Below are 13,787 nucleotides of genomic sequence, written 5' to 3'. Positions count from 1 at the left end.
TAATCCAAGGTACTTTACATTGTGCGTTACTACATTCACCCACCAATGGTGGAGGCAGTCATGCAAGCCTTGCCCAAGGACACTTGCGACGCCATTAGGAGCTGGGTATTGAACTGGGGACCTTCCAGTTTCCAGATGGCCACTCCTCAGTACATGCGGATCCACTTACACCCCATGATATTAGTAATGGGGTGGTTTGCATTGCTATATTTGTATGTGGTTATGGACAGTCTTAAATTCCAAACAAACCATATTCACACATCACACTTTGGCACGTTATACATACCGTACTTAAATAATGTTGTAAAAGCAAATTGGTCTCCATGTTAATATAGTCAATAGAATCTTTCTTTAGCTGTACTTTGATTTATTGAGCTAAGGCGTGTCTTGATCAGCCATTTGATAGCAGCCAGCCAGAGCCGCAGTGAAGGACTGCCAAAGGACACCTCCGTTCAACTCCTACCAATAAGCACTCTATTATATGTCTTTCCATAGCTAAATGGAGGAGGAATATTAAATACTGATGATGCCGAAGACTCTAGGTAGGAAGGTTTGGCCTATGGGACACACTGCGTGTCACTTTTGGAAAAATGTGGGAATGTGTCCACCAGAGGGAATAAATTATAGGCTATCCCAGAAGCAGGACATTCTTTTTCTTTTCTTTTTTTAGTGCAGTGTAATGGCAATGTGTATTGTCACCTCACTGTGCATAAATGAATGCTCAGAATTGCACTTTTTAGCAATTGAAGCTGCTTACAGTTGTGCATGTTTCCTATCTGACCAAACAAAAGCAGCTCATTCTCAGGACCTTGATGAAATGTATGAACAAACCCACGCAAGCTTGAATTTTGAATGCTATTGGGTTTAAGGGCGAGAATGTTGACAGCAGCAGTTGAAGAAAGCTAGGGAGGCTGTTTTTGACACTTCATCAGCATAAACATATTTCCAGCTGGGTTAAGAGCGAAGGGGAGGAGAGGAGGGTGGATGGACGGAGAAGAAAGAGATGTGTTATGTAACATAGGGGGTATAGAGCATCTCCGTCACGCAGCGTGTAAGAAACAAACCAATGACCCCAGGGGCCAGCCAGCATGGTGAATGCTAAAGTAGCCAACCAACCACTTCACCATTCTGCTGGTAATTGTATAATGTAACACACATGGTTAGAGGGAAACGGCTATTTGCTTATCTGACGCATAATTTTCTCAAATTTGCAATTGCACTTTGAGTAACTGGGATTGTGCAATATTAAAGTGAACTGGTCAACTGCCAGTCTGTAAAGTAGAATAAATTGCCCATTTAACTTTAGAATAATTGAAACATAATGAAAGTAATTGCATTACATTCCTATGTGGCAATAATCCAGAAGATTGCATGGCTGATTGCAACTTTAAGCAGATAATCTGTAATGCATTACAATTGAGAGTAACTTTCCCATGCAACCCTGGGTAGATAATTGGTTATACAACAAGTAAGCTCAAAAGAAACCATACGAACAAAGGTGAAGAATAAAAGCTTCAAAGAGCAGGAAAAAAAGTCTGTGTGTATGTGGGTATTAAATGCCCTTCTTCTCGCTCATTGCATTGGTCTTTCCTGTCTCTCCCTTCTTAACATTGTCTTTGCAAGCGTGTCATTAGTAGCAGAATCCTTGTACACCCATACAGTATTTCATCTTTGTTTCGTTTTTTTCCCCCATAAATCAATGTACCATTTTATTATTTGTCGTATGACAGTGTCACGCAAAAGTAGTTAAATTATTACGGGTCATTAACTTGTAGATTGACTAGTTTTGCTATTTTAAAATAATTTCGATTTCTTTTTTTCCCTTGTTTTTCATGACATGCCCAAAATAGGGACGCCATCGGTTGAAAGTGGTCTTTATTTATTATTTAACCAATGCAAAGTATTAACAAGAGCTTTTTGACTACTACCACTGGATACACACGGTCCTTTTTTCCCATTTCCTGAAAAGTAACGGTTTTGGACATACTGTACAGTACAAGGTTTCTGCCTGACAGCGACGATTTAATGTGGCTGCCTGTGTTGCATAGCGTTAAGTGACTGATCTGTGCTGATGCAGCATCCTAAAGACCTTTACTGAACCACCCAGCAGCTTTCAAAGTACTGCTGAGAAAAAGATATTGGACTCAAACACATGCATACAGACACACACACACACACACACACACACGCACACGCACGCACGCACGCACGCACGCACGCACGCACGCACACACACACACACACACACACACAATAATGCAGACATGCACAACTGTGTGTGCCCACACAGCAGGGTATCATGCAGTGCATGCTGTAGATAAGACAGGGGAGAGGTTCCACAATCAACCACCGCCAGCTGGCCCCACGTCGGGCTTTCAAAGCCAGGGGGGCAGAGGCAGACATCATTAGTGTCACAGAGCTGACATCTACAGTTTAGCAGCTTGTCTAAAAGCCATGTTCTCACATCATTAATGAAGCCTATTTTAAGTCGTCACACAGTGGCACACGCCGGCAGGTCGCGCCTGTGTAGTGATTTCTAAATGGTCGATCTTATTTTCCTGGCGTTTTCCTCATTATCACATCTTTGCAACGTGAGCACATGGGAATGAAGTCAGCGCCTCGCAATGTGTCAGTGTTTATTTGATGCTAGACGAAATATATAAACAGTATCCCAAATACAGGTATGACTGCATACAGTTGTATGCATGAGTGAGATTCATGAGTCATGTCATGTTATTCATTGCTTTGGGTGGATCAGGAAAGTTCACAAAGATGTCGCTGCTCTTTAACAACGGCTATTACCAAAAACAACTGTCACAGAAATCGTAAGCTATTTCGACTAATCATCCTTGTGACAATTAATATTGACTAATACAGTGGTCTTCAACGTTTTCAGGCCAATTAAGGACCCCTTAGCTGAGAGAGAGATGAAGCAGGGACCCCCTCTACATATTGTATAAATGTGTAATTTTTATTGATTTCACAGATAGATTCATAGACTTGTTTGACAGCACTGTCATCAGTCCATGTCGGATTTGTGTTTTTAGTTAACTTACCTCTACACCAAACCTATTTGTGGAAAATAGACGATCTACAAGATCGGCTATTTTTGGCTAAAGTTCTCCTCAGATTAGGGATGCGATGGTTCAAGTTGTTAATTTAAAAGAATGATCACACAGATCATTCACACAGAGTCAGCATTCAGCAGCCCAGCCCTGCACACTGTAGTGTCAGGTGCACGGTGTGACTACCAGCTAAGTGGATGCTTTGAGACATTCACAGAGTATGATGATGATGATGATGATGATGATGATGGATTGCTGTCATTGAGTCAACAGGCAGTAGATTAATTTGCGTGTTTCTTTTTAACAAACAGAGACACACCCTTCCACTGAATCAGGTCCCGGTAATTTCCCAGCCAAGCGAGAATGTACTCTACAGATTTGTTCATTTCCAGTACAATACATTATATGACAAGGAGCTATATGAATTCCACATAATGTCCCTTCATCTCTGTGACTCAAATCAATTTCTTTATTATTATTATTATCTCTCATTGGGATTAAATACATTGATTTAAGTGACAAAAAAACATAATTCCCTTCATTAAAAAAATCGTCACTGAACAAACTATTAATTTAAAGATAATTTTCTAATTTAAAATATCTTTATTTATAGTATAGTATATAGTATTCATAATTTGAATTTATTTAATTTATCTGATGCACGGGAATTTGTTAGGGTGTAGCAATATTTATACAGGCACATACAAACATGTGAGATAGTGTTATGAAGATAAGATAACTATGAAAGTACGCTGCTACTGAATTTGCCGGGTAAGGGAAATACCATGTCAGTCCAAAGAGGATCTTTAAAATGAAACCACTGTTCCAATTTCACTCATTCTGATGGCTATTGGATAAAGACCCTTCAAACTTGTCTCAAGGATCAAAGAATTATGTCAAGTAGAAACAGCCCAAGCCCAAACATTAACCCCTTGTGCAACTTGTTTTTCTTTCAAACAATTTAAATAATAATACATCTATTCATAAACATATTTATTGCAGTTAAAATTAAAGTTTCAGTTTGACCTTCACAAACCTAATGGAGTTCAGCACTGATCCAAAACCAAGGTTATAATCTGCCATAAATAAAGTGCATATATATAACACACGTGCAGCAGGAAAACCCAAAGATCAACACTAAGTTGATGTCTGCACTGGAGATCCTTTGTACCATAGATGTACTTTGTGGATGTTTATGCTGCAGGCCAGAGGGGAGGAAATGTTTTTGATGGGCTAATTTATTGGACAATGGTCAGCTTTGACTACTGCGTAAGTCAGCTGGTGAACGACATTCTAAACATGGCAGGCGGAGAAACATTACAGTTTGCTCAGCCCACGTTTCCTGTGGTGCAGAAGCAACATTGACTGTGATGTGTGTCCTCCTAGCTATAGGAGCTTATCTCTGTGTCCAACACCACTGTTTGCCTTAAACAAATTGAACGTTTGACAGAGATGTGACACAGCTAGACTTCCTGTACTACTGCACATACAGTAGAGTATATAATTAGTACTGGTACTGCTGGCAATACGAGAAGTGCAGTGTGATGGTGGCAGACAACACAACACCATACTGTACATGTACTGTATATAACAATATACTATAAAAAAGATGCATGTGGTCCCTTCCTGAGAGAAGCTGTGAGAGGTTTTTTGTCTTCATGTACATTATCTTGCCAAGCACCTCCACCTCTGTGCCTGGATGTGCATGAGAGCTACCTGAATATAGGCTATACTGGTACGTGTGTGTGTGTGTGTGTGTGTGTGTGTGTGTGTGTGTGTGTGTGTGTGTGTGTGTGTGTGTGTGTGTGCGTGCGTGCGTGCGTGCGTGCGTGCGTGCGTGCGTGCGTGCGTGCGTGCGTGCGTGCGTGTATTGTGTATACATACTGTAGTGTATATGGTATATGGGGGGTGAGGGAAGTGACTCAATGCTCCAACCTTTGCTGAAAACAATAGCTGCGCCATCTACTCAGCCAGGTGGCCTGGCTTTATCATGAGACTATATATAACCTATCTATTTCTATTAGCTTAACAAACACAGACTACCTTTTAAATGGTACTGTCAGACATTGTTTTGTCCATTAAGCCGTGTCCTTGCTAACAGACAAGAGCGTAAATAGTGACTCTGTACGCTAAAGACATCATGACAGCAATCAGAATGGTCCATTATTAAATGACAAGGGCATTTGGGGCTTGATTATTATGTTGCAGCACAAAGTCATGTCGTGAATATAAAGGAGACTTGATGTAACCTTGCAGAGTTGTTTGCACCATCAAAAGGCCATGTCTCACTGCAGAGACAGCTGCCTTTGAGTTTAGTCTGGAAGAAGAAAGTACCTTGTACCTCTTCAGATGAATTAACCATTATATCATTCTCTTTGTGGACGTAGAGATGCCAAAGGCAACCTTGTGAACCCTTGGATTCTGTATACTTTTGTTTCTTTTCTTGTTCATTATTTTCAAACTGTATTCTGTTTGAGGTAATAGGTTCTTACGTAGGCTACCTCACATATGATACCTTACTGAGATGCTGGGCATATTTTCTCATAATCCTTCACGGTGTAAATGTCAACAATTATCATATTTCTGGCACATTCCATGCAAGAACAATGGATGTGTCAAGAGTCTGAACATGGACACAATAACGCATATCTATTTTTGACTACAGTTTAAATGACGTCCTTGCTGTATAGTCTTGTTGATGTTGTGTATGTGACAGACATGTACGACAGGTGAGTCATATACGTCTGCCAGTAACCTTAGTCTGACGATGATGACGCTCCTGGTCTCTGAAGTCCACAACACAATATCTTACTTAACTAGAAAGGTGCAATTCTGGGAAATTGCAAGTGTAGTTGCACTGACGCAAGTCGCGAGGAATCCACTGGGAAATGAATTCCGTCTTACCATTTATATTATATATTGTGATGTCAAGTGAAACATGACCAATCCTGTCTGATTGGACATTATATTGTCCTTGATATCTGGCCTTACAACCCAGATAACTCCAGTTGAAAGGTTAACAAAAAAAGGTTCACTTTAGCTGGTAAAGGTTCTCTGACCTACAGTAGAATAATAGTGTGTTGCAAATACAGTAGCAACCATACAAATGAAATCCCACTACACATACACTGAATGTTTAATGTAGGCCTAATGCATTGAACATTGCCTTCAGTAAAACACAACAGTCCCACTTTGAGATGCATTTCCATCTATATCATCCATACGGCTGCTGTGTAAATGTCAATACTGTTTACAATAAGCTATGGCCCATGGCTCGATCACTGGCTCACATCCTATGAGAAGTACAAAATGATGTCCATGAGCCACACAATCCGTCTCACTGTGTCTTACAAAGGGGCCATAATTAGATACAAGCACCTTTACACACTGTTTGTTAGGCCCTTACTGATGACGATGAAGCCATTTAAGAGAGTATACCGCATGTGGAACAAAATACTAAATGGGTAACAAATCCACCACCCAGAGTAGTAGAGTACAGATCCGATAAAGTTGTGTTTTGTGAATTAATTGATCTCAAAGAGTTTATAACAGAGCCTCCATCAGTTCTGTAGACAGAAGCTCTCAGATGCCTCGCCGCTACCCATTCCTTCCCCTCCTCCCTCGGTCAATAGAAACACGGTGTCAAGCTTTCGCTTTGGTCGGCCTGCGGTATCAATGCTTCTTGTGATGACTCACTCCTGGTGTGCGTGCATCCGTGTGATTGATATTCACTGAATCTGTTTCCCTATGAAACAGTAGTTTCCACGAAACAGAGCACCTGCACACTTGCCTTTGAGTTTGATTGTACAACACCAGATCCAAAGCCTGTTTTGATCCCCGCCCTCCCCCACACAACTTCATCAAGAAGAGGTGTGGACATCCATTGAATTAACAATGCATTTACCTCTTCTTCTCCAGTGTTTGACTGAGGCTGAAAGAAGTGAACAGTGGTTGGACATGAAGGTGTTTAGAGGGACTAAAATACATTGCAGCTTAATCCCCTGCATATGCAGTGACCCTTAGCAATGGACTTGCCCACATAGATCGGTGTTGTGTTGTATGGGCCGTGCAGCTGTGAAACCTGACAGTCAGTGCAGACGGCATAAGCAGGGGACCGCAGTCAGAGGAATTCAAATATGTCTCTCAGCTGCCAGACTGGCTGAATTAAAGGAACAGGAGAACCGCATCCTAACTGCATGTCTCTGCATGCCTGCGGGCTAGGCGTTGTCACCGAGTGCCATTTACAGATCTGTGCGGTGTCACTTTGACCTGCTCTCGCTTTGCGTGAGGTGTGTGCCTGTGTGTCATGTGCTCATCACTGCGCAAACATTTAGCTTCCATAAATACAACTTCCCCATTGAGTTTCTGTTAACTCTATAGTCTACCTTTGTGTCTCTGCCCTTCCTGTCACCACCAAGGTTATCTGCCACCGGGGCGATGTGTACAGCGAGTCAACTATGTATGAATAATGCTTTTTACACAGTCAAATACACCACAGAAAGTCTCTGGATTGTTGCCCCATACCCTCTGATTTATGCTTTGTAGAAAAGGTGTTGGCTGATTTCAATGGAAAAACAAACAACAGAAATCGGTTGAAAATACTGTATCATATACTGTAATGTTATTTTTGTCACCAAAGCACAAATCAGGCTTAATATTATCCGTGGTTCTGGTTACAGAGAGGTTACATAGAACATTGTGTTGTGCTGTTGTAATCAACCAAATCAAATTCATTTCACGGAGTGATTGATGATCAGACTTAGTCATTAGTTGCGGTTTCCTCTGACAGAAACTCAGTGGATCTTTCGCGGACTAGTAGTACTCTGCCTTTTGAACATGCCACTGTCGGATGTTCTGATGTGTGTAGGCCTACAGACTCTCAGGCAGCTCATGTTTCAATGCTGCTCTCTCTGTCACTTCAGTGAACGTATTTGTAGACATTTCTGTCTGTCAACATAGTCTCATGGTGACTCGCCAATACTGGCGATATGTAGTATCTCCAGTGTGTGTTATTTTATTTTTTCTCTATCTCTATTTCTGGAGAAATAAGTGTAACTTAGCATAATGACTTTAGATTGCTTCAAATCATAACATCTGGAATCCTCATTCCAACTCAAATGTACATTCAAATGTCGATTTAGACATTAGACATTTAGACATTTCATTATATAATGGTATGGTTCATTTCAAAAGCACCTACAGATTTCCGTCTCATTTCCAGGAAGGAAGAGAGTAGACTATGTAACATATTTGAAATATCCACTCTCTAATGGTGCTTTGAGAAGGCTACCGTTGATCATTATTGATTGATTGGTTGATCTGTTATTGTTCTTCCTCTTCTTCTTATTATTATTATTATGTATTTGTCTTTCATCATCAAATGAAGCATCAACATGGTGTGTTAAAACAACAGGGTAAACTATTTCAAGTCATCTGTAATGGGTTTAAGTGGAGGACCCTAATTCCAAAATAATTACAGCCTAATGATTCTACTTTAGACGTGCAAATCACCATCTTGAGAGCCAACACATACATAACACCTGGCAAAGCTGACGTAATTCCCAGGTTGTGGTTTTCTGTTTTTTTCAAATTATGCAACACACATGCATCACACATCTGAGTTTAGCATGTGATTGAAATAATAATAATAATCTATATGTAAACATTCTATCATGTCAATAGCATTTAAAATGATATCATTCATAAAGAAAGTTGTATATTACCTTTCAAATATTGTTATTCTTGAGAGAATATCTCTATGTGAGTGTGCCAAGTTATGACAAGCAAGTGGAAGATATACAGTAGTCCAAGTGTAACTGTAAATTAATGATGAGAAAAGCCATTGACTACAAATGAGTTTGGATGTCTTTTGTGGTTTGGGTGTGTTATATTTATGATAGCAATAAATCAAAGGCTTCTCTCTGGCTTAAATAAATGATCAAAACAGAAGCACAAGCTACTGACAGATTTATTCTTCATTGTTTACTGCTAGAGGAGAACTCATCACACCACACACTCTGATCAAATAATAATGATAATTTTGCTGACAGCGTCACAACGCAAGACTCGGCAAGAGTGAGGAAGAAAGAGAACAATATTGACTACCGTTTGGGATTTGCAAAAGGTTATCTAAGATCTAGCTGCTGTTGGCTTCATTGAGAGTGACCTTTCAGTCAATTGAATGGATTAAGGACTCAGCATTCCCAGTCATCATCACCAACCAATGACATCATGTGTGTGTATTGTGGAATCAGCAGCCTTGGAAGGGATGGTCGAGGGAACACCTAGATCTTGTTCTTCGGCCCGGCCTAATGATTAATGTGACTGCCTGAGGAGGGTGTGACACATAACTTTGGGCTGAATTGGACACCGTACTCGACCGATGTGCCTCAATCCGCACGTTCGCACACATCACACATCACACATCTCCCTCCTGTATTCCCCGCCAAAACCCAGACCGAAAGTACATGTGGCGCCCCCAAACATCACCACATTCCTCACATTGCTGATCACTGGCAAACTCGTCCAAAGAATCCAGCCATACAGGCCTCACCAGTGTTGGGTTACCATCATATTGACCGCCGTTTGATAAATGCCACATGCAGCCTGGGAAATACCCCCACAGAGTCTGTTTCCGAGGAATTCGTGGTTAACTTCTATAGAAGCCTCAGAGCTTTGCCAAGTTCTACAGTAAGTTATAATCACATATATATTTCACAAATTCAGGTGTGATGAAAGCCGCCTGCCATGCCTCCTCACTGTTTCTTCTATGGTGGTCCGTCCTTTTGTCTACTCTTAAAGGACCATACACCGCATCAATACACGCCATTATCTATTTACTGCTTTGGGCCATATATCCTACATAATGGGTCTTCAACAGGGGGTCCGGGACCCCTAGGGGGTCCTCAGAGTTACTACAGGGGGACCTCCAAATCTTTGAGTGATAGAAAGTTTTTTTCTCCTTTTTTGGAGCGGTGAAAGCGCTCCCAATAGACAGGTATGTCTGTGGCTGGCTGGCTGGCTGGCTGGCTGGCTATGTGGCTGGCTGGGTATGTCTGTAGCCTGGCAATACCTTGTGTGGCCACACAAGTTAAAGGAGGGGCGCTGTTGTGCAGGCAGGCAGGCAGGCAGGCAGGCAGGCACGCACACACACACACACACACACACACACACACACACACACACACACACACACTCACCGCTCCACTTCGAACCGAGGTTTGATTTTTATATTTACCACTTGAACCCTAATGTCCATATTCTGAGAACTTTTGACAACAATAGCAGATCTACAAGGTCACAACTTGTGTGAGCTTGTAGATCGCTACTTTCAGCAAAGAGCTTTGGTGTAGAGGGGTAAAAGAGTGAAAGGTCAAGTTTATTAAGTATTGACGGTTCAAGTGGTTAAATATCTGAAAACACAAATTGACATGAATCCAAAATAAACTGATTTTTGTCAAACAATGAAACTATATGAAATCTATAATAAGGTTGTGGCGGTCCACGCTTCATCTCTCTCTCAACTAAGGGATCCTGAAAACGTTGAAGACCCCTGTCCAACATAAACAGTTTTCCCATTACTTGCTTTATTTTTAGATAATGTATCTGTTTAAAAATTCTCCAGTCAGGAAAACATTATACCAACTTACCTGAAAAATCAAGTCAATGTTGGCTTAGCGTCATTGTGCGGTTATGGGCATTTGAATTTTGTAAATAATTTTTCTCAAAGGACTGTTTTCAACTACACTTTTCAATCAGTCTGCCTATTAAAATGCCATGATGAATGATGAGTGAAATTTTGACAAAGAAAATCACATAATGATATTTATGTTATTGAATTACCTATCTCAAGTTTCAAGTCTTTTCAAATGGACTTTCATACTGCTTGGGAAATGGTCTGCAGTAATGTGTACCATGAGAGGTAGTGAATGGGCTAAACATGCCAGACCACTGGTATGACTTTTAAACGGGATAAAGAATGGAGCAGGCTATATCACAATGTAACGACTACACAGTGTACTGGGTGATACAGACAAAACCAAATATCACAATGCTGTCAACCAACTGACTCAATATCGATATTGTAATAATAACAAATACATACACAAAGAGATTAAAAAAAAACAAAAACAAAAAAAAAACAGTAATGCCTATATACCGGTAATAACTAGCATGTAAAGGCAAGTGATAGAGCAGTCAGGGACGTGTTTTTGTTAATGAACATTGGAATATATAAATAAAAACATAATTTCAGTTTTTAGACCTGAGGCCGATTCTAAAAATGTCATCTAAATCTGACCTAATTTTTCTGGAAGAAATTGAATATTTATTCAGAAATTACAAATAATATACGTATGTTGCTATAGTATATACTGTACATAGCAACAACAACCCCAAAAGGGACTCTCGTATTGAAAGGTATAGACGTAGTGGTTCCCGTTCTAATGGGCAAAATAAAAGATAAATAGACAACGGTGCATTGTGAGCTCGTAGATCTGCTATTTCCGCTATGAGGATTATGCTAAATAATTGAGATTATCTCAAATAATTGCGACCAGGCGATCATGTAATAATTGCAGGTCAAACAGCACATATTGAAGGCAAATGTATGCTAGTATGCAGTGTCAAGTAAGTATGCAGAAAAGGAATTTACTGTCTTCGATTCTGCAGACAGTCAACTAAGCACACATGCGAGGTTCCGGACTGCTATCCAAGCGTCAGAATGGAACAGCTTGTCATATTTTGTGGGGATACTGGTGTCTTGTCTGGGGCTGTGCTGGGATGCAGCAGGGCCATTTTAGTGCAAGGCGAGGAGTTTTTCTTTCCTGCCATTTTCCTGCCATAAGTACAGGAGCAGCTTACTTAATGACAAGCTAAGAGTGAAATGATAGGGGAACGCGATTGTGTGTGTGTGTGTGTGTGTGTGTGTGTGTGTGTGTGTGTGTGTGTGTGTGTGTGTGTGTTGCCAATTGTTGTTTAGACCACTAGTGTACAAAAATAAGCTTACATGGGCACATGCATAGGCATGTGCCCATACATACATACATTAACACACACAAACCTTCCTCTTCAAAACATACACAAAACAAACCAGAGGAGCACATGCAGCAGTGCTATCTTTGACCTTGCCTGGGTGACATAGTGTGTGTGTGTGTGTGTGTGTGTGTGTGTGTGTGTGTGTGTGTGTGTGTGTGTGTGTGTGTGCGTGCGTGCGTGCGTGCGTGCGTGCGTGCGTGCGTGCGTGCGTGCGTGTGTGCGCGTGCGCGTGTGTTTGTAGGTGCGTGTGTGTGAGTGTGTTTGCTTAATTGATCTGTTGATGTCAGTCAGAGCAGAAACAAGCAGCAGGCTGCTGCACAGTCTATTGATCTGAGATCAGCCTTCCGCCTGCAGTGCCAAGACAGAATATCACAAAGACCCGCGTTGCAACTGGCAATGAAACTGTTGTGGCGACTGAAAAGGACAGAGCCATTTTCAGGTCAGTGTGTCCGACCTCTCTCTCCCCCCCGCTACTGTAAGCCTACAGATATTGCATCCCTCGCTGCAATATCAGGTGGAATTAAAGCTCTGATCTGGGATTTCAGCATGCCTCATGGAGAGACGCTCTCTCCAACCACGGCAAACATGCCAGTGTTATTACTGTATATACTATACAGATGGATAAAATAAGCATTTGTTTGTTCAAATAAATCCCAGATTGAAAGGGAATTTAGGATTTAAGAGGATTCACTGCTTCAGCCTGGTGACACCTCATTGGTGATTTGGTTGTTGCTAAGTGGCTCTGATCTGATTGGCTTGGTAGCAAAGACTCGAGTTCCAATCATCATCTAACAACTGCCCTCCTCATAGATATGCCCTACAAATGCAACCCCACAGAGAGAGAGAGAGAGAGAGAGAGAGAGAGAGAGAGAGAGAGAGAGAGAGAGAGGGGCGCACACACAACCTCCCACACACACAAGATATGATATTATTATATTACTGGGTCATCATTCTATTCTTGCTTCAGTCGTATCAACACCACTGAGCGTCGTCAAAACGCAATTATTTTGGCTTTGGTATTAATCCTGTTGTAGAAGATCACTTGGCAACGGGAAGGTTTCACAGGTGTCTCTTTCCTCTCTTTCTATTTCTATTTTAGTTTATTTCCTTCCTAAAGCACTCTAATTCATGCACCATGCCAGTCACAGTTACAACAGAGCAACGACAGCTGCCAAATTGCTGATAGAGAGAGAGAGAGAGAGAGAGAGAGAGAGAGAGAGAGAGAGAGAGAGAGAGAGAGAGAGAGAGAGAGAGAGAGAGAAAGCAGATGAGTGTGTGTGTGTGTGTGGGGGGGTGGGGGGGGGGGGGGGGGGGGAGTTGCAGAGGGATACCAGAGAGTGCAAGCAAGAGACAAAACAGGAGCAGCTGTGAGTGACCAACACAGCTGACCAGGCACCTATATTTTACCTCTCAATCAAAGAAACCTCCATTTCGATTGCATGAGATGAGAGAGACTGTGACTGAGGCTGTCAATAAACTTTATGTGTGTGTGGTCACACCTGAGGCCCAGTCACTAACGGGTTTCACATGGCCGCAGGCGCAGCCTAAACCCTGTGTATGAAAACACATTTGTGCCCATTACATTGAAACTCCAGAACTGTATGGAGCCATGTACCTCGACTGGATCACACACACTTTGCGGTTTAGGCCTAAGAAATGTGCACGTATGTGTGTGTGTTGTGTGTG

At 41.5% G+C, this 13,787-nt stretch overlaps 1 protein-coding gene across 1 annotated transcript in view; it reads right to left on the bottom strand.

Moving 5' to 3' along the window:
* Positions 1 to 13,787, bottom strand: part of spns2 (SPNS lysolipid transporter 2, sphingosine-1-phosphate) — a 74,432-nt gene that overhangs the window by 32,484 nt on the left and 28,161 nt on the right. The window lies entirely within an intron of this gene.

Source organism: Nannobrachium achirus (assembly GCF_963921795.1).
Source record: "Nannobrachium achirus genome assembly, chromosome: 19".
In the NCBI taxonomy this organism is placed as follows: Eukaryota; Metazoa; Chordata; class Actinopteri; order Myctophiformes; family Myctophidae; genus Nannobrachium; species Nannobrachium achirus.
This window is presented reverse-complemented; position numbering and strand designations above follow the sequence as displayed.